We start from the raw sequence: 19,300 nt of genomic DNA, 5'->3' as shown, positions 1-19,300 counted from the left end.
TCCCCAGTGGGTGGGCCAGGCTCCATTCCCAAGTGGGTGGGCCTATGCCCTCCCAAGCCCACCCATGGCTACGCCTTTGTCCAGTCATGTGAAATCCATAGACTAGACTGATTTCCTTATATGAACTGTAACGCATTTTCTAAATGTACAGGATCAACACACAGGCCTTTTATCTCCCATCTCACCTTTTAACCAACGCACAGTGGAAATTAAACCTTTTGGCTGTTCTGATTGGACACAAATTAAATAACTCTTCGTTTTCTTACCAGATAATAGTCAGCAAAGCTTAGATTTAGTACCTGCAAACCAGAATGGTGAGAGAGCATTACTTTTGTTTTACCAATTAGCTACTCGTAGTTAGTTAACATCATGCTATTTAATGTTGAAGCAACTTGCCAACTGCGCACACACTGGTTGAATCAATGTTGTTTCCACACAATTTCAATTAAATTACCTTAAACCAATGTGGAATAGACATTGAATTGACGTCTGTGACCAGTGGGTTGCCTTTGTACAATTATTTTCTGTATATGTATAACAAACTCACAATGCCTTGTTCTACCCAAGAAAAAGAGCCTAAAGTGATCTGAATACAGTGCTTAATCATTTGGGAGGGAAAAATGCTTAAATGTTTGATAGGAATGGCTCTTCCAGCTCACAATGTTGTCCCATTGTCTCCCGTATCTCAAGAGTATCAGATATATCAAGAGGCTGGAGACTGGCCAGAAGAAGATAAGACCACTTACCTTTCACCTCCTGGGATCCAGGCCTGAATGGGTCCTGAGTCACAGCTACCCAACTACCCCATGAAAAGATTTACCTGTCTGGCATCCAGTCAACACTTGCCTTTTATCCCTCTATCCCTCTAGTCCCGTGTTTCTAAGCACAACCACCAGACGGGAAGATTTTATCATGGTGTTGCATAAACACGTTTCAACGCTCACATACTCCCATCTACTGGCTTACAAGATTGTTGTTAGTTCAATCAACTCACTAATGTGAATGCCGTTGCATTATTATGAGAAGCATCTGAAAGTTGATATAGTATGCAATTGAATGAAGTGTCCTCTTGTTGATGTTACAGGTTGGAAGCATATGTCCTAGCTTTTTCACAGAACATTTCTCTCACATACGGACATACTGTAGCTCGGCTTGTTACAATTAAGGCAACAACTTCAATTAATAAATTATTACTCTATTGTGCTATCTTTCACCAGTAGATATTATTTAAAACACAACTATGATTCACAGCAAAGAGATCAATAACCAACATTTAAAAAATCTGCCTGAGAAGAACCAAAAACGTTAAAAACAATAGATTTCATACCCACAATTTTTATTTATTTTAATTGTTCATCAAATGTCAACCAACAAACACGAAACACTACATGATGCTATTGTCAGTTTGTACTGATATAAAGCATTTGTGTCTACGACATCCTACATGACGCAGCACCATAACCAATGAAAGAGTTATAACGGGGTAGGCAACTAAATTCAGCCACAGGCTGATTTGTATTGGAGCTGATGGTCGGTGGTGGAACATAATTATAATAATTTGCACACTGCAAATTGACCACAACTAACTAAGTCTTGAAAGAGATTGTATTTGAAAATAACTATAATTTTATACCTTGAATTACACTGAAACACGATCAAATATGTTTCTTGGAAACAGATTTCCTAATTAAACATTTGTTTTGCTGAATTCCTGGTCATTTTGCAAAAAAACAAAAACATTTTTTTCTAATAAAATGTTTGGCGACCCAAAAAAATCTCTCAGACGGTTTTGGCCTGTTACTGACCTCTGCCCTATAAACACCAACAAAGGGAAAACGCATCATCAAAGAGGATTTATTGAGTGCAGTTTAACAATGTGAAAATTGTATATTGAAGTATGCATTTTCAGGTGCTCTTCTTGTGAGAACAGACCAGAGTGTACCTCACAGCAGGGTCCACCACAGAAACAACGATAATCATCAAATGCTCTACACCCAGGAGAAGATTGGAGCACATCTTTTGTCTACGATTTGTTCTTAATCATTCTATGCCTCTGCTTTGAGAAGCCTAAGTCCTTTCAACAGACAGATGGGTGTCACTTTTTAAAACATTTCATGTGGTCTTCAAGGAGGAGTGCTCAGGCCTGCATCTACACAGTGTCTAGGACTGTTAATCCATTCATGGAAAATGTAGGCCTCCTTCTCTGGATCCAGAATCCAACACCATTGGTTACTCATTTCAAAGGTGAAATGGTGTATTTACAGATTAATTTAAAATTAAAGAGTGGAGGGTGCTCAACCAACGTGAGTCAAGGTACAACCAAAACATTTGATAATCATTAAAAACGAAGCCGTAATGCTTGCTGACCATTGAAAACTTGTTTTATTCAAGTTAAAAGATGAATGTTTAGTCCATCAATGGCCTTCATCAAAACAATGACACAAAAGCCCCCTTTATACCTCCTGTCTTGTACACATTCTGATTGTGGCCACATTTGGCGACAGGTGTAAACAATCAAAAGATGGATTGCAATCTGATTGTGATTAGATATTTCTGACCACCTCCGCAGGCATCTTGTACGGATAGCCTTGAATTGTACATGCACCCTGACAACTTATGCTATAAAGTTGGCCAACGTCACGATGTTCCCGCCCTCTCAAATAAATCACACTGGCCAGTTGAATCACACTGGCCAGTTGTATTAATGCTGGACAAGGCTACCTCTGCAATTCCTCCAGAATTAGAAACCAAGTGCCTACTGGCACTGCGGTAGGATTCCACAGTCGAATTAAGCAATAAGGCCCGAGGAGATGTGGTATATTGGCCATATATCACAAACCCCCAGAGGAGCGTTATTGCTATTATAAACTGGCTTCCAAAGTAATTAGAGCAGTAAAACAAAATGTTTTGTCATACTCGTGTTATACGGTCTGATATACAATGGCTTTCAGCCAATCATAATTCAGGGCCCAAACCACCCAGTTTATACTCGAAATTAGATCACGCATATAGAAAATAAGACATTCATGAAAAGGTACTGTATCATCCAGAATGAGAGAAAAGGGGTCCCTGTTTCCATTCCCACCAACGCCAGCGCAAAATCAAACATTTTGAAAACATCATACCAAAAGGCCAAGGACTGTTATAGCAGTAGTGGGAATGGGAGAACCCAATGCACATTTAATTCATAGCTGGATATGGTATTGGGTGACCATCCCATCACCCGCCCACCGTTCATTTTGGACAGTACTGTGGCAATATTGAGGAAAGCTGCTGGGCGCTTTATCAACGTTGTGTGTAATGTCAATACTCTAATTCAGTTGCTATATCAGATCTGAAAATAATACAGTGGTATAATACATTGGCTTTCTTATGGACATTTGATAAAAATCCCCTCTGGCTAGATTTAAAGGTACAGGTGGAAGATTTGGCCTACACATTATACAGTCCCTTGCAATACACTTGTCATGCACTCTTCTCTTATGCTGCAACTCCATCAGTCCGCCCCATGCTTTCCCAATACATTTGTAGTTTAGTTTAAATTATGTAATGATATTATACAGTACCAGTCTATCAAACCTCCATGAGTTTTACCTCAGGTGGACTATAAAACATATAAATCAACAAAACAAAAGAATAATGAGAATTCAAATACTGAACAAAACAAATCAATATTTTCTTTATGGCACAAGGTTAGGAAAATCAAAAGCCTTTTTTTCGCCACATGCACACTCAAAGAAAGGGCAGTTTTGGCTTCTGCAGGCCAACCATCATATGAGAGCATAATATTATTATGTCTGACAAAGTGTTACTGAAAGAGGAGGAAAAGGGAGAGCAGGTTGTAAGGGGCAGTGGCAGGATGGAGATATATCACCTGGGTGAGGTGATGACCTATGCAGGGTTTTGCGTGGTGCTTCCATTCACAGATCAGATTCACTCTGCTAACAACTCTCAGGAACACTGACCCAGAGAAAGATGGAGGAGCCAACAAGGGCAAGTGCTACCACCACAGGACCATAGGCCTCTGGGCAGCACAATAGATAAATTGCACATCAGAAAGATACATATGTTTCTTATTCTCCTTCTTAGAATGGATGGAGTGGTATCAGTGTACTGGAGCACTCTTTATAAATGGGTAATGCTTCATTCTGAAAGTGGAGCAGCAGTAGAAATAGGGGTTACCAAAGCAGTAACCTAATCACTTCAAATCACAAGGTAACACCGGTACTCCTTGCCCTCTGCTGGTAAAGGGTCTGCTGGTAAAGGGGCAGATTTTTACTGGGCCAACCTCCGTACAAGAGCAATCAGTGACCCATTGCTGATGCCTGCCCCGGCTTTAGGAAAGATTTGGGTTTAGGAAATATTAGCACTGCACACAGATTTGGAAGCAACTAGTTAATCAATGGTATTCCTATGCATGTCACAGAGATATCATTTCAACAGTATGTCTGTCGAGTGCATAAAAACGTGTTTCTGGGTCTGATCGGCAGACTTTGCGTTGCAATAACTCAAACCAAATGGTCTATTTGTCGGTGGTTCTGAATTCTGGTCAGGCTGCCATTTCTTCCCTGCAAAAGAAACCTTGAAATAAAATCTAGTTAAGCCCGTCTGCATTCCTCTCCAGAGTGAGGTTAAATACTAGCAGTGTATGGACATGATTAGTGCCACAGGTCTTACATCAGTGCAGAACCTTGACTTCCAACAGGAAACCAGCGTAGAAGTTCAATTATGGCAATTCCTTGTTTTGATTGGAGAAGGCATTTCTCGCTTGGTATAGCAAGGGGCCTCAAAAACAACTAACCATAAAGATTCAACATTAGAGATCAAGAGAGGAGTACAACAGACCTGAAATGAGGTCCACCTTTATTTCTGCATGACAGGGGTTGAGGGGTATACCAAGAGGTTATGGGACTGAGTAGAGCTAAGTTCCAGCATGGTCTCATCGACAAGATGTAACATAGTAAATGGAAATCCGATTCATATTTGGTATGGTTACATGAGACAGATGGTTACTTAAGGCAAAAACAAAAGAAACATGGTTGATTAGGATGATTGCATAACATGCATGTCTAGCAACACAAAGGTTGCGAGTTTGAATCTCATCATCGACAACTTCAGCATTTTAGATAATTAGCAACTTTTCAACTACTTACTACTTTTTAGCTACTTAGCATGTTAGCTAACCCTTCCCCTAAACTGAACCCTTTTACCTAACTCCTAAACTTAACCATAACCTTAATCCTAACCCCTAGCCTAGCTAACAATAGGTAGGCTAACGCATACAAAGCAGAAAGAGGACAATTTCCAAATAATCTGTGGGACAAGAAAAATATTTTCATCCCAAAGTCGTCTGTCTGACAGCCGCAGATGTAAAATGCCGACCATGCAGCAGTGATCTCTGTTGGAACCTCCGCTGTCATGCCGAGGGAATGCAGCCCTCTAGTGCAGTCAGTACACAACACTATGCTCATCATGTCTCAGCTAAAACAGATGGTGACAGGGGTCCCAGCAGGGTCAGATAGCCAGGGAAGACCAGTCTATGGAGCTCAGGTGAGTTTTGCAGTAGACCTACATTAACATTATCAGTGAATGATACAAAGTTCCATATTGAATTGATGGGTAGACCTACAGTAGCTATGGGACAGCAGCTCAAGCTTCAAGCTACAGTCTGGGATCTGGGAATAATGGTAATTTCAATTAATGAACCACTGATTATATTCTTGGATAATATCATGTATAAATGTAAACCAAGGTCATTTTTTTTCATGCCTCATTTTAGGAGGTTCAGTTGGTGACATGGATCTCAGCAGGGTCAGGCAGCCAGGGAAGACCAGTCTGTGTGGAGGTGAGGGGAATTTTTGCAAATACAACACTTTATTCTCTCTGTGCAGCAAACACTGGACACGCCAGATGCAACTTTAAGGCAGTCTGACTAACCTCCAAAGTTGATTTCCAAATTGTATCAAGCGTTGATAGATTCTTTTCCCGATGACACAAAATATGTCAAACAAAAATGTGATGAAGACCTGGTAGAAGCTATTGATGATGATGAATGGATACAGATATGATTGAATGCCCGGTCATGTTCATATCATCTCAGACATAAATTACTGCAATACTATATGCCAGTGAAACTGAATAACATGCACTCAGAAATGTCATTCCTCTGCTGGAGGTGTAAAACACAAAAGGGGACATATTTGCATATGTTATGGTCTTGTGAAGGCTGGCTTAATTCTGGCAGAGTATGTTCTTTTATCTCAGCATGTCTACAGATTCTCCCTTATCCCTGTTTTTGTTTTCTTGGAAATGTTGATACTGGAGACTGTGTAACCAAGCATTTATAGCGGCTAAGAAATGCATTGCCATGAATTGAAGGTTGGTTATCCTCCCACAATGTCAAGTTATGTATCAATAGATTTGATTTATTACAAGATTAAGGGTATACTGGGCAACTTTCATAAGGTCTGGATGCCTTAAATGGAATACAGTACGACTAAAATGAGTCTGTATTGAAAACATGCCCACGTCAGAGGAGGTACCGTTTAACATTCTCTGTTTCACGGCTCTCTCGGGATATGTTGTTGGAATCGGTTCAGACCCCGGGCTTCTCCATGCATCGCGCCGGCAGAGATAAACACATCTCTGGGAAAAGGAAGGGCGGGGGTGTATGCTTTATGATTAACGACTCATGGTGTAATCATAACAACATACAGGAACTCAAGTCCTTCTGCTCACCCAATCTAGAATTCTTTACAATCAAGTGCCGGCCATTTTACCTACCAAGAGAATTCTCGTCAGTTATAGTCACAGCTGTGTACATTCCCCCTCAAGCAGACACCAAGATGGCCATCAAGGAACCCCGTTGGACTATATGCTAACTGGAAACCATACATCCTGAGGCTGCATTTATTGTAGCTGGGGATTTTAAGAAAGAACATTTGAGAACAAGACTATCTAAATTCTACCAGTATATTGATTGTGCTATGCGCATGAGCAATACCCTCGACCACAAATACTCTAACTTCCACGATGTATACAAAGCCCTCCCCCGCCCTCCCTTCGGCAAATCCGACCACGACGCCATCTTGCACCACCCGTCTTATAGGCAGAAACTCAAACAGGATGTACCAGTGACGAGAACCATTCAACGCTGGTCTGACCAATCGGAAGCCACACTGACTCGGTGAGTGTGTTTATAAAGAAGTGCATTGGAGATGTTGTACCCACTGTGACAATTAAAACCTACATTAACCAGAAACTGTGGATGGATTGCGGCATTCGCGCAAAACTGAAAGCGCGATCCACCGCATTTAACCATGGAAAGGGATCTGGGAATATGTCTGAATATAAACAGTATAGCTATTCCCTCCACTAGGCAATCAAACAAGCAAAATGCCAGTACAGGGACAAGGTGGTCACAAATCAATGGCTCAGACACGAGACATATGTGGCAGTGTCTACAGGAAATCACGGACTACAAAAAGAAATCCAGCCACATCATGGACACTGACGTCACGTTTCCAGACAAACTAAACACCTTCTTTAACCGCTTTGAGGATAATATGGTGCCACCGTCGCAGCTCGATAACAAGGACTGCCCCCCCCCTCCTTGGCTGACGTGAGTAAAAAACATTTAAACATGTCAACCCTCACAAGGCTGCTGGCCCAGACGGCATCCCTAGCCGCGTCCTCAAAGCATGCACAGCCCAGCTGGCTGGTGTGTTTACGGACATACGGCTCAGCAGTCAAAACCATAGTACCCTCCAAGTTCATCATCAAGCTCGAGGCCCTGGGTCTCAACCCCACCCTGTGCAATTGGGTCCTGGACATCCTGACGGGCCGTCCCCAGGTGGTGAGCGTAGGAAACAACAACTCCACTTCGCTGACCCTCAACACTGGGGCCCCACAAGGGTGCGTGCTCAGCCCTCTCCTGTACTACTTGTTCATTTAGGACTGCGTGGCCATGCACGCCTTCAACTCAATCATCAAGTTTGCAGACAAAGTGGTGAAGAAGGCGCAACATAGCCTCTTCAACCTCAGGAGGCTGAAGAAATGTGTCTTGACACCCAAAACCCTGACAAACTTTTACAGATGCACAATCGAGAGCATCCTGTCGGGCTGTATCACAGCCTGGTACGGCAACTGCACCACCCTCAACCGCAAGGCTCTCCAAAGGGTGGTGCGGCCTGCACAATGCATCACCGCATCACCTGCCTTCCATGACACCTACAGTACCCGATGTCACAGGCAGGCCAAAAAGATCATCAAGGACATCAACCACCCGAGCCACTGCCTGTTCACACCGCTACAATCCAGAAGGCAAGGTAAGTACAGGTGCATCAAAGCTGGGACCCGAGAGACTGGAAAACAGCTTCTATCTCAAGGCCATTCAACTGCTAAACAGCAATCACTAACTCAGAGAGTTAGTTTAATAAATGGATCACCAGTGACTTTATACAATGCACTCTAAATAATGCCACTTGAATAATGTTTACATATTTTACATTAATCATATCACATGTATATACTGTACTTTATACTAGCTATTACACTTTGCCTATGCCGCTCGGCCATCGCTCATCCATATACTTACATGTACATATTCTCATTCCCCTCTTTAGATTTGTGTGTATTAGGTAGTTGTTGGGGAATTGTTAGATTACTTGTTAGATATTACTGCACTGTCGGAACTAGAAGCACAAGCAATTCGCTACAGTCGCATTAACATCTGCTACACATACATGGGTATGTGACACATGAGATTTGATTTGAGTTTGACCTATTTAGGCAATCCCTAGTGGCTGGGCTGATCAGTCCTGGTCCTGGGGGTCTGTCGTCCTGTGGGTTGTCACTCTGGCCTTGGACTAACACACCCGAAACCAGTAATGAATGTTTCACTAAGATCCTAAAGCTGAGTGGGGTGTGTTGTTTTGGGGCACTACAGGGTGGTGGACCCCTAGGGACAGGAAGGGGTGACCCAGCTGTATTGTGTGAAAGTAAAACAGAGCTCTACAGTACCATTAGTCCTATGATATTAACTGTATATGGAGGATGTGCTGTTTCTGTGTTAATGTATATTTGAGGTGTATGTGTCACGAATCCCGTTTCCTGAGTCTGTTTTTTGCCTGTGTTCTGTCCTGGAGTGTTTTTTTTCCGGCGTCCTGGAACGCACCCTGTCTGGTTGCCGGGCAATGTAGCCAGTTGGGAGTTCTGATGACCCGCACCTGTATCCCATCAGCTATCCGCACACCTGGTCCTGATCATCATCTCTCCTCTTCATAAGCCCGGACCTGACATCCATTCCCTGCCGGATCGTTAGCCATGAACAGTATGTTGTGCCACAGTATCAGCCTCAAGTCGAATAGAATTTGTTTTGTTGGTTTTTACGTATTGCTTGCCTTAAACTTACCTCCGTTTGTTCTGTCTTCAGTTACTCACCCGGATCATTTACCCCATTCCCGCCTGGCAGTCGGAGGATTCCGCTACCCCATTGGATCCACCTATTTACTCCCATCAACTCACCACCGCTCCCTGCTACGCCACCTGGATATATCTACCCATTCACTTGTAAATAAATACTCACCTTCTTCCTACTCTCCTTGTCCTGGTCTGCTTCTGGGTTCGATTTTGAAAGAATGTGACAGTATGTGGGTTTCTTTGGTTAAGTTTTTTGTTTCCAAACCTTTCCATTGGGAATTAAAAATATGAAAGGTGTGAATGTGCAGACGGCTTGGGCTGGCTGGTCGGTCTGGCTGAAATTTGATGTAGAGGACTTAGCTCTTAATAAAGACAATCAAAAGTCTGTATTTTTTCAGGAGTTGTTCATTTGTTAGGCTATTGATTAAAGGTGCAACACAATTTTTGAATTTAATGATTAAATTACCTTTGATCTAGTTCAGTCTTACTAAACACTTAAACATATTTAATAACAATCTCTTACCAAGCTTGATGACTGGGCATTTCTGCTTACTTTTTGTTCTAAATGGAGACGGCATATTGGCTTGTGTAAAAATGCAGGAAATTAGCTTTAGATGCCCCAAAAAATTCTGGGGAGAACCCCCAGATCCCCCGGCAGGTTATATCCCACTCCACTTCTAAAACCAAAGTGCTGCTCTTGACTACAAGGGAAATGTATTCTTCCTGTGAGCTGTGAGCTGTAACAGCAGAACCCTCCCTGACAAAGAGTTGGTTATTGGTGCTCAGCTCAGTGTGAAAGGAACATCTCCATGTCCTCAGTCAGCTGCTGATTAAACAGATCAGTCTCTGTCTCTGCTGTGCTGTGGGTCGTCACCGACAAGCCAGGAGACTTGTTTGACTCCGGGATTACAGTCTACAGCCGGGACCGTTATCCTATCCATGATGGGGCCACCAGGGTTGGGGTCAAATCTTTTTCAATTCAGGAAGTACACTTAAATTATAATTCTCATGTTCTAATTCTAATGTTCGGTTTAAATCTTGAATTGACTGAATTTAAATGGAAATGACCCCAACACTGGTGGCCCAACCTGGTCTCAGAGCATTTTGTATCATCCTGTATGTAAATCCGGGACACTCCATTTAGCATGAAATGTTACGTTTCTTATGGTATGTATTCATTTGTGGATGTCCATTACCCATTTTGTAATGTATGTTACGAATTACAATTTATATTATATGTTACTATAATAAAACACAATCTGTTACGAATTTGCAAAATATGTGTTACGAATTCTAGCTAGGTGGGTAACGTTAACTAGCTGGCTAATGTATTAAAAGCACATATTTTTCACATGATTTTCAATTTTCTGCTTCAACTTCAGTAGCCTTCCCCTCCTTGTTGGGCATGAGAGTTCAAGTGCCTAGTATGTGTGGTCTCATTGAAATAGAGTAGGCTGCCTACATGGGGGGAGAATCAAGTGGCAATTCGATATGCTATTAACTTAAATATGATTAGATTGTAGTTTACGACAGTCTATAAATAAATATTGATACTGGAAAGAAGTAGAGGGCGCTCAACCAACGTGAGTCAAAGTACAATCAAAAAATGTAATCAACATTGATAAGGAAGATTAGGCTACTATGGTGAGCGAGCATTGCACCTTTTCCTTTTCAATAAATATTGATATCCCATTTATTTCTCTGCCTGCAAATCATCCTCCTAAAAGGTAGGATATATCCTATAGGCCTATGTAAAACGTAGCAAGTGTCGCTGTCATCAAGTGCTGCTTCAAGTTCAGTAGCCATACCTCAATTAAATAGAGTAGGCTATAGCCTATGCATGGGCAGAGAAGAATGGGGCAGTTATCTTTCCAGGGAAATGTACTTTCTAAATAGGCCCATGATTAGTCTATAGTTTACTACATTGCCTAGAAATAGGCCTAAATATTGATTACCCATATTTTTCTGTCTGAAAATCTTCCCACGCCTAAAAGGTAGGCTATAACAATAGCTCAAGAGAAAGTGCAAGTCTCTCCATCCCTGTTCTCTTCAAACTACAGTACCAGTCACACACCAACTCAAGGGTTTTCTTTATTTTACAATTTTCTACACTGTAGAATAAAAATTAAGACAAATCTATGAAATAACACATACGGAATCATGTAGTAACCAACCATTTGAAATTCTTCAAAATTGTCATTCTTTGCCTTAATGACAGCTTTGCACACACTTGGCATTCTCTTAACCTGCTTCACCTGGAATGCTTTTCCAACAGTTTTGAAGGAGTTCCCACATATGCTGAGCACTTGTTGGCTGCTTTTCCTTCCCTCTGCGGACTAACTCATCCCAAACCATCTCAATTGGGTTGAGGTCAGGGCCTCCCGAGTGGTGCAGTGGTCTAAGGCACCGCATCGCAGTGCCACCAGAGACTCTGGGTTCGAGCCCAGGCTCTGTCGCAGCCGGCCGCGACCGGCAGGCCCATAGGGCGACGCACAATTGGCCCAGCGCCGTCCGGGTTAGGGAGGGTTTGCCCAGCAGGGATATCCTTTTTCATCGCACACTCGCGACTCCTGTGGGGGCACAGTGCACACTGACCAGGTGTACAGTGTTTCCTCAGACACATTGGTGCAGCTGGATTCCGGGTTGGATGTGCATTGTGTCAAGAAGCAGTGCGGCTAGGTTGGGTTTTGGAGGATGCATGGTTCTTCGCCTCTCCCGAGTCCATACGGGAGTTGCAGCGATGAGACAAGACTACTAATTGGATCCCACGAAATTGGGGAGAAAAAAAGGGGGTACATTTTTTAAATGTATTTTTAATTGGGTTGAGGTCGGGTGATTGTGGAGGCCAGGTCATCTGATGCAACACTTCATTACTCTCCTTATTGGTCAAATAGCCCTTACACAGCCTGGAGGTGTGTTGGGTCATTGTCCTTTTGAAATACAAATGATAGTCGCACTAAGCGCCAACCAGATGGGATTGCGTATCGCTGCAGAATTCTATGGTAGCCATGCTGGTTAAGTGTGCCTTGAATTCTAAATAAATCATTGACAGTGTCACCAGCAATGCACCCCCACACCATCACACCTCCTCCTACATGCTTCAAGGTGGGAACCACACGTGGAGATCATCCATTCACCTACTCTGCGTCTCACAAAGACACAGGGGTTGGAACCAAAAATCTTGAATTTGGACTTATCAGACCAAAGGACAGATTTCCACCGGTCTAATGTCCATTGCTCGTGCTTCTTGGCCCAAGCAAATCTCTTATTATTATTGGTGTCCTTTAGTGGTGGTTTCTTTGCAGCAATTCGACCATGAAGGCCTGATTCACACAGTCTCCTCTGAACAGTTGTTGAGATGTGTCTGTTACTTGAACTCTGTGAAGCATTTATTTGGCCTGCAATCTGAGGTGCAGTTAACGCTAATGAACTTATCCTCTGCAGCAGAGGAAACTCTGGGTCTTCCTTTCCTGTGGCGGTCCTCATGAGAGCCAGTTTCATCATAGCACTCAATGTTTTTTGCAACTGCACCTGAAGAAACTTTCAAAGTTCTTGAAATCTTACAGATTGACTGACCTTCGTGTCTTAAAGTAATGATGGACTGTCATTTATCTTTGCTTATTTGAGCTGTTCTTGCCATAATATGGACGTGGTCTTTTACCAAATAGGGCTATCTTCTGTACACCAACCTTGTAACAACACAACTGATTGGCTCAATCGCATTAAGGAAAGAAATAAATTCCATAAATTCACTTTTAACAAGGCACACCTGTTAATTGAAATGCATTCCAGGTGACTCTCATGAAACTGGTTAAGAGAATGCCAAGAGTGTGCAAAGCAGTCATCAAGGCAAAGGGTGGTTTGTTTAACAATTTTTTAGTTACTCAAATCAAAATAAAATTAAATTAAATTTTATTTGTCACATACACATGGTTAGCAGATGTTAATGCGAGTGTAGCGAAATGCTTGTGCTTCTAGTTCTGACAGTGCAGTAATAACCAACAAGTAATCTAACTAACAATTCCAAAACTACTGTCTTATACACACAAGTGTAAGGGGATAAAGAATATGTACATAAAGATATACAAATGAGTGATGGTACAGAGCGGCATAGGAGCAAACATCAATTACTCCGGAGCTAGCCAGCTCCGTCAATCGCTCCTAAGCTCCGTCAATCACTCCTGGGCTGCAGTCACCTATCCGGACCCGTTTTACTGCCTACGCGGAGCCCCACCGGGCCTTCACAACTGGACTGCCGACGTTACCTACCCAAAGGAGATCCGGCTGGCTCCTCCGTCGCGACGTTACCTGAACGCCCATCTGCGGCCTGCTAACCGTTAGCTGTCTTACCGGCTGCTCTCAGAATAGACAATCGGACAATTTATTTATTTTTATTATTATTATGTTTCTTCTTGGGCCTCTATAACTATATCTATTGTTTTTATTTTATTTTTGTTGTGTGATTTGGACTAATCCCCTCTACCACACGGAACCCCACTAATCTACTGACGGAACGCAAGAGGTGGCTAACAACAGACCTCCATCCTATGCTAACTTGCTACCGATGTCCTGGCTAGCTGTCTAAATCGCCGTGACCCCCAAACCAACCACTCCACTCACTGGACTTTTTTGATCACTCGACTAAGGATGCCTCTCCTTAATGTCAATATGTCTTGTCCATTGCTGTTCTGGTTAGTGTTTATTGGCTTATTTATTATTGGGATATTGATCCCATCCCGTCAGTAGAGGATGCCTGGATATTTTTTTTAAATGCCTTCCTAACCATCTTAAATAAACATGCCCCATTCAAGAAATTTAGAACCAGGAACAGATATAGCCCTTGGTTCTCCCCGGACCTGACTGCCCTTAACCAACACAAAAACATCCTATGGTGTTCTGCATTAGCATTGAACAGCCCCCGTGATATGCAACTGTTCAGGGAAGCTAGAAACCGTTATACACAGGCAGTTAGAAAAGCCAAGGCTAGCTTTTTCAAGCAGAAATTTGCTTCCTGCAACACTAACTCAAAAATGTTCTGGGACACTGTAAAGTCCTTGGACAATAAGAACACCTCCTCCCAGCTGCCCACTGCACTGAAGATTGGAAACACTGTCACCACTGATAAATCCACCATAATTGAGAATTTCAATAAGCATTTTTCTACGGCTGGCCATGCTTTCCACCTGGCTACTCCTACCCCGGTCAACAGCACTGCACCCCCAACAGCAACTCGCCCAAACCTTCCCCATTTCTCCTTCTCCCAAATCCATTCAGCTGATGTTCTGAAAGAGCTGAAAAATCTGGACCCCTACAAATCAGCCGGGCTAGACAATCTGGACCCTTTCTTTCTAAAATTATCTGCCGAAATTGTTGCCACCCCTATTACTAGCCTGTTCAACCTCTCTTTCGTGTCGTCTGAGATTCCCAAAGATTGGAAAGCAGCTGCGGTCATCCCCCTCTTCAAAGGGGGGGACATTCTTGACCCAAACTGCTACAGACCTATATCTATCCTACCATGCCTTTCTAAGGTCTTCGAAAGCCAAGTCAACAAACAGATTACCGACCATTTCGAATCTCACCATACCTTCTCTGCTATGCAATCTGGTTTCAGAGCTGGTCATGGGTGCACCTCAGCCACGCTCAAGGTCCTAAACGATATCTTAACCGCCATCGATAAGAAACATTACTGTGCAGCTGTATTCATTGATCTGGCCAAGGCTTTCGACTCTGTCAACCACCACATCCTCATCGGCAGACTCGACAGCCTTGGTTTCTCAAATGATTGCCTCGTCTGGTTCACCAACTACTTTTCTGATAGAGTTCAGTGTGTCAAATCGGAGGGTCTGCTGTCCGGACCTCTGGCAGTCTCTATGGGGGTGCCACAGGGTTCAATTCTTGGACCGACTCTCTTCTCTGTATACATCAATGAGGTCGCTCTTGCTGCTGGTGAGTCCCTGATCCACCTCTACGCAGACGACACCATTCTGTATACTTCCGGCCCTTCTTTGGACACTGTGTTAACAACCCTCCAGGCAAGCTTCAATGCCATACAACTCTCCTTCCGTGGCCTCCAATTGCTCTTAAATATAAGTAAAACTAAATGCATGCTCTTCAACCGATCGCTACCTGCACCTACCCGCCTGTCCAACATCACTACTCTGGACGGCTCTGACTTAGAATACGTGGACTGGTTAGACTGTAAACTCTCCTTCCAGACCCATATCAACCATCTCCAATCCAAAGTTAAATCTAGAATTGGCTTCCTATTTCGCAACAAAGCATGCTTCACTCATGCTGCCAAACATACCCTTGTAAAACTGACCATCCTACCAATCCTCGACTTTGGCGATGTCATTTACAAAATAGCCTCCAATACCCTACTCAACAAATTGGATGCAGTCTATCACAGTGCCATCCGTTTTGTCACCAAAGCCCCATATACTACCCACCATTGTGACCTGTACGCTCTCGTTGGCTGGCCCTCGCTTCATACTCGTCGCCAAACCCACTGGCTCCTTGTCATCTACAAGACCCTGCTAGGTAAAGTCCCCCTTATCTCAGCTCGCTGGTCACCATAGCATCTCCCACCTGTAGCACATGCTCCAGCAGGTATATCTCTCTAGTCACCCCCAAAACCAATTCTTTCTTTGGCCGCCTCTCCTTCCAGTTCTCTGCTGCCAATGAATGACTGGAACGAACTACAAAAATCTCTGAAACTGGAAACACTTATCTCCCTCACTAGCTTTAAGCACAAACTGTCAGAGCATCTTATAGATTACTGCACCTGTACATTGCCCACCTATAATTTTGCCCAAACAACTACCTCTTTCCCAACTGTATTTAATTAATTTATTTATTTTGCTCCTTTGCACCCCATTATTTTTATTTCTACTTTGCACATTCTTCCATTGCAAAACTACCATTCCAGTGTTTTACTTGCAATATTGTATTTACTTTTCCACCATGGCCTTTTTTGCCTTTACCTCCCTTCTCACCTAATTTGCTCACATTGTATAGACTTGTTTATACTGTATTATTGACTGTATGTTTGTTTTACTCCATGTGTAACTCTATGTTGTTGCATCTGTCGAACTGCTTTGCTTTATCTTGGCCAGGTCGCAATTGTAAATGAGAACTTGTTCTCAACTTGCCTACCTGGTTAAATAAAGGTGAAATAAAAAAAATAAAAAAATAAAAAATAGGCAAGATATAGTAGATGGTATCGAGTACAGTATATACATATGAGATGAGTATGTAAACAAAGTGGCATAGTTAAAGTGGCTAGTGATACATGTATTACATAAAGATGCAGTAGATGATATAGAGTACAGTATATACGTATACATATGAGATGAGTAATGTAGGGTATGTAAACATTATATTAGGTAGCATTGTTTAAAGTGGCTAGTGATGTATTTTACATCATTTCCCATCAATTCCCATTATTAAGGTGGCTGGAGTTGGTGGCTGGAGTCAGTGTGTTGGCAGCAGCCACTCAATGTTAGTGGTGGCTGTTTAACAGTCTGATGGCCTTGAGATAGAAGCTGTTTTTCAGTCTCTCGGTCCCAGCTTTGATGCACCTGTACTGACCTCGCCTTCTGGATGATAGCAGGGTGAACAGGCAGTGGTTCGGGTGGTTGTTGCCCTTGATGATCTTTATAGCCTTCCTGTAACATCGGGTGGTGTAGGTGTCCTGGAGGGCAGGTAGTTTGCCCCCGGTGATGCATTGTGCAGACCTCACTACCCTCTGGAGAGCCTTACGGTTGTGGGCGGAGCAGTTGCCGTACCAAGCGGTGATACAGCCCGCCAGGATGCCTTCTTCACGACGCTGTCAGTGTGAGTGGACCAATTCAGTTTGTCTGTGATGTGTATGCCGAGGAACATAAAACTTGCTACCCTCTCCACTACTGTTCCATCGATGTGGATAGGGGGTTGTTCCCTCTGCTGTTTCCTGAAGTCCAGAATCATCTCCTTAGTTTTGTTGACGTTGAGTGTGAGGTTATTTTCCTGACACCACACTCCGAAGGCCCTCACCTCCTCCCTGTAGGCCGTCTTGTCGTTGTTGGTAATCAAGCCTACCACTGTTGTGTCGTCCGCAAACTTGATGATTGAGTTGGAGGCGTGCGTGGCCACGCAGTCGTGGGTGAACAGGGAGTACAGGAGAGGGCTCAGAACGCGCCCATGTGGGGCCCCAGTGTTGAGGATCAGCGGGGTGGAGATGTTGTTGCCTACCCTCACCACCTGGGGGCGGCCCTTCAGGAAGTCCAGTACCGAGTTGCACAGGGCGGGGTCGAGACCCAGGGTCTCGAGCTTGATGACGAGCTTGGAGGGTACTATGGTGTTAAATGCCAAGCTGTAGTCGATGAACAGCATTCTCACGCAGGTATTCCTCTTGTCCAGATGGGTTAGGGCAGTGTGCATTGTGGTTGAGATTGCATCGTCTGTGGACCTATTTGGGCGGTTAGCAAATTGGAGTGGGTCTAGGGTGGAGGTGATATGGACCTTGACTAGTCTCTCAAAGCACTTCATGATGACGGAAGTGAGTGCTACGGGGCGGTAGTCGTTTAGCTCGGTTACCTTAGCTTTCTTGGGAACAGGCACAATGGTGGCCCTTTTGAAGCATGTGGGAACAGCAGACTGGGATAGGGATTGATTGAATATGTCTGTAAACACACCAGCCAGCTGGTCTGCGCATGCTCTGAGGGTGTAACAGTATAATTTTAAACCGTCCCCTCGCCCATACCCGGGCGCGAACCAGGGACCTTTTGCACACATCAACAACAGTCACCCACGAAGCATCGTTACCCATCGCTCCACAAAAGCCGCGGCCCTTGCAGAGCAAGGGGAACTACTACTTCAAGGTCTCAGAGCAAGTGACGTAACCGATTGAAATGCTATTTAGCGCACACCGCTAACTAAGCTAGCCGTTTCACATCCGTTACACTCACCCCCCTTTTGACCTTCCTCCTTTTTCCCGCAGCAACCAGTAATCCGGGTCAACAACATCAATGTAACAGTATCATTTTAAACCGTCCCCTCGCCCATACCCGGGCGCGAACCAGGGACCTTCTGCACACAACGACAACAGTCACCCTCGAAGCATCGTTACCCGTCGCTCCACAAAAGCCGCGGCCCTTGCAGAGCAAGGGGAACTACTACTTCAAGGTCTCAGAGCAAGTGACGTAACCGATTGAAACGCCATTTAGCGCACACCGCTAACTAAACTAGCCGTTTCACATCCGTCTGGGCCAGCAGCCTTGCGAGGGTTAACACATTTAAATGTTTTACTCACCTCGGCTGCAGTGAAGGAGAGGCCGCATGTTTTGGTTGCAGGCCGTGTCAGTGGTACTGTATTGTCCTCAAAGCGGGCAAAAAAGTTATTTAGTCTGCCTGGGAGCAAGACATCCTGGTCCGTGGATGTATATTATTCCATGTGTGTTATTTCATAGTTTTGACGTCTTCACTATGATTCTACAATGTAGAAAATAGTAATAATAAAGAAAACCCCTGGAATGAGTAGGTGTGCCCAAACTTTTGACTGGTACAGTAAATCTAGCATATTGGCTGATATAGCCCAGTAAAACAATATAGGGACCATGTGAGAATCTGTGGTTATTGAACAGATTTGTTATTTTTGTGCATTTTATATTGCCTATTGGACGCACAATTGCTGGGACCATGGCCTAAAAGCGGTTGGGTTTGGGACCAGTTCTTGCAGTAGCGGTAGCGGGTTGGAGTCGGACAGAGGTGGGAGCAGCATGAAGAAATAGGTCCTACGCAGACCTCTGGTGTGCACCATGACAGTGGCGCTAGTAATGTTAGAGCTGTTTATTACTGTGCCAGTGTGAAAAGTAAGGAATTAGCTAGGGAAACTGACAGA

This window comes from Oncorhynchus gorbuscha, linkage group LG02, assembly GCF_021184085.1.
Source record: "Oncorhynchus gorbuscha isolate QuinsamMale2020 ecotype Even-year linkage group LG02, OgorEven_v1.0, whole genome shotgun sequence".
In the NCBI taxonomy this organism is placed as follows: domain Eukaryota; kingdom Metazoa; phylum Chordata; class Actinopteri; order Salmoniformes; family Salmonidae; genus Oncorhynchus; species Oncorhynchus gorbuscha.
Note: the sequence above shows the minus strand (reverse complement) of the source record.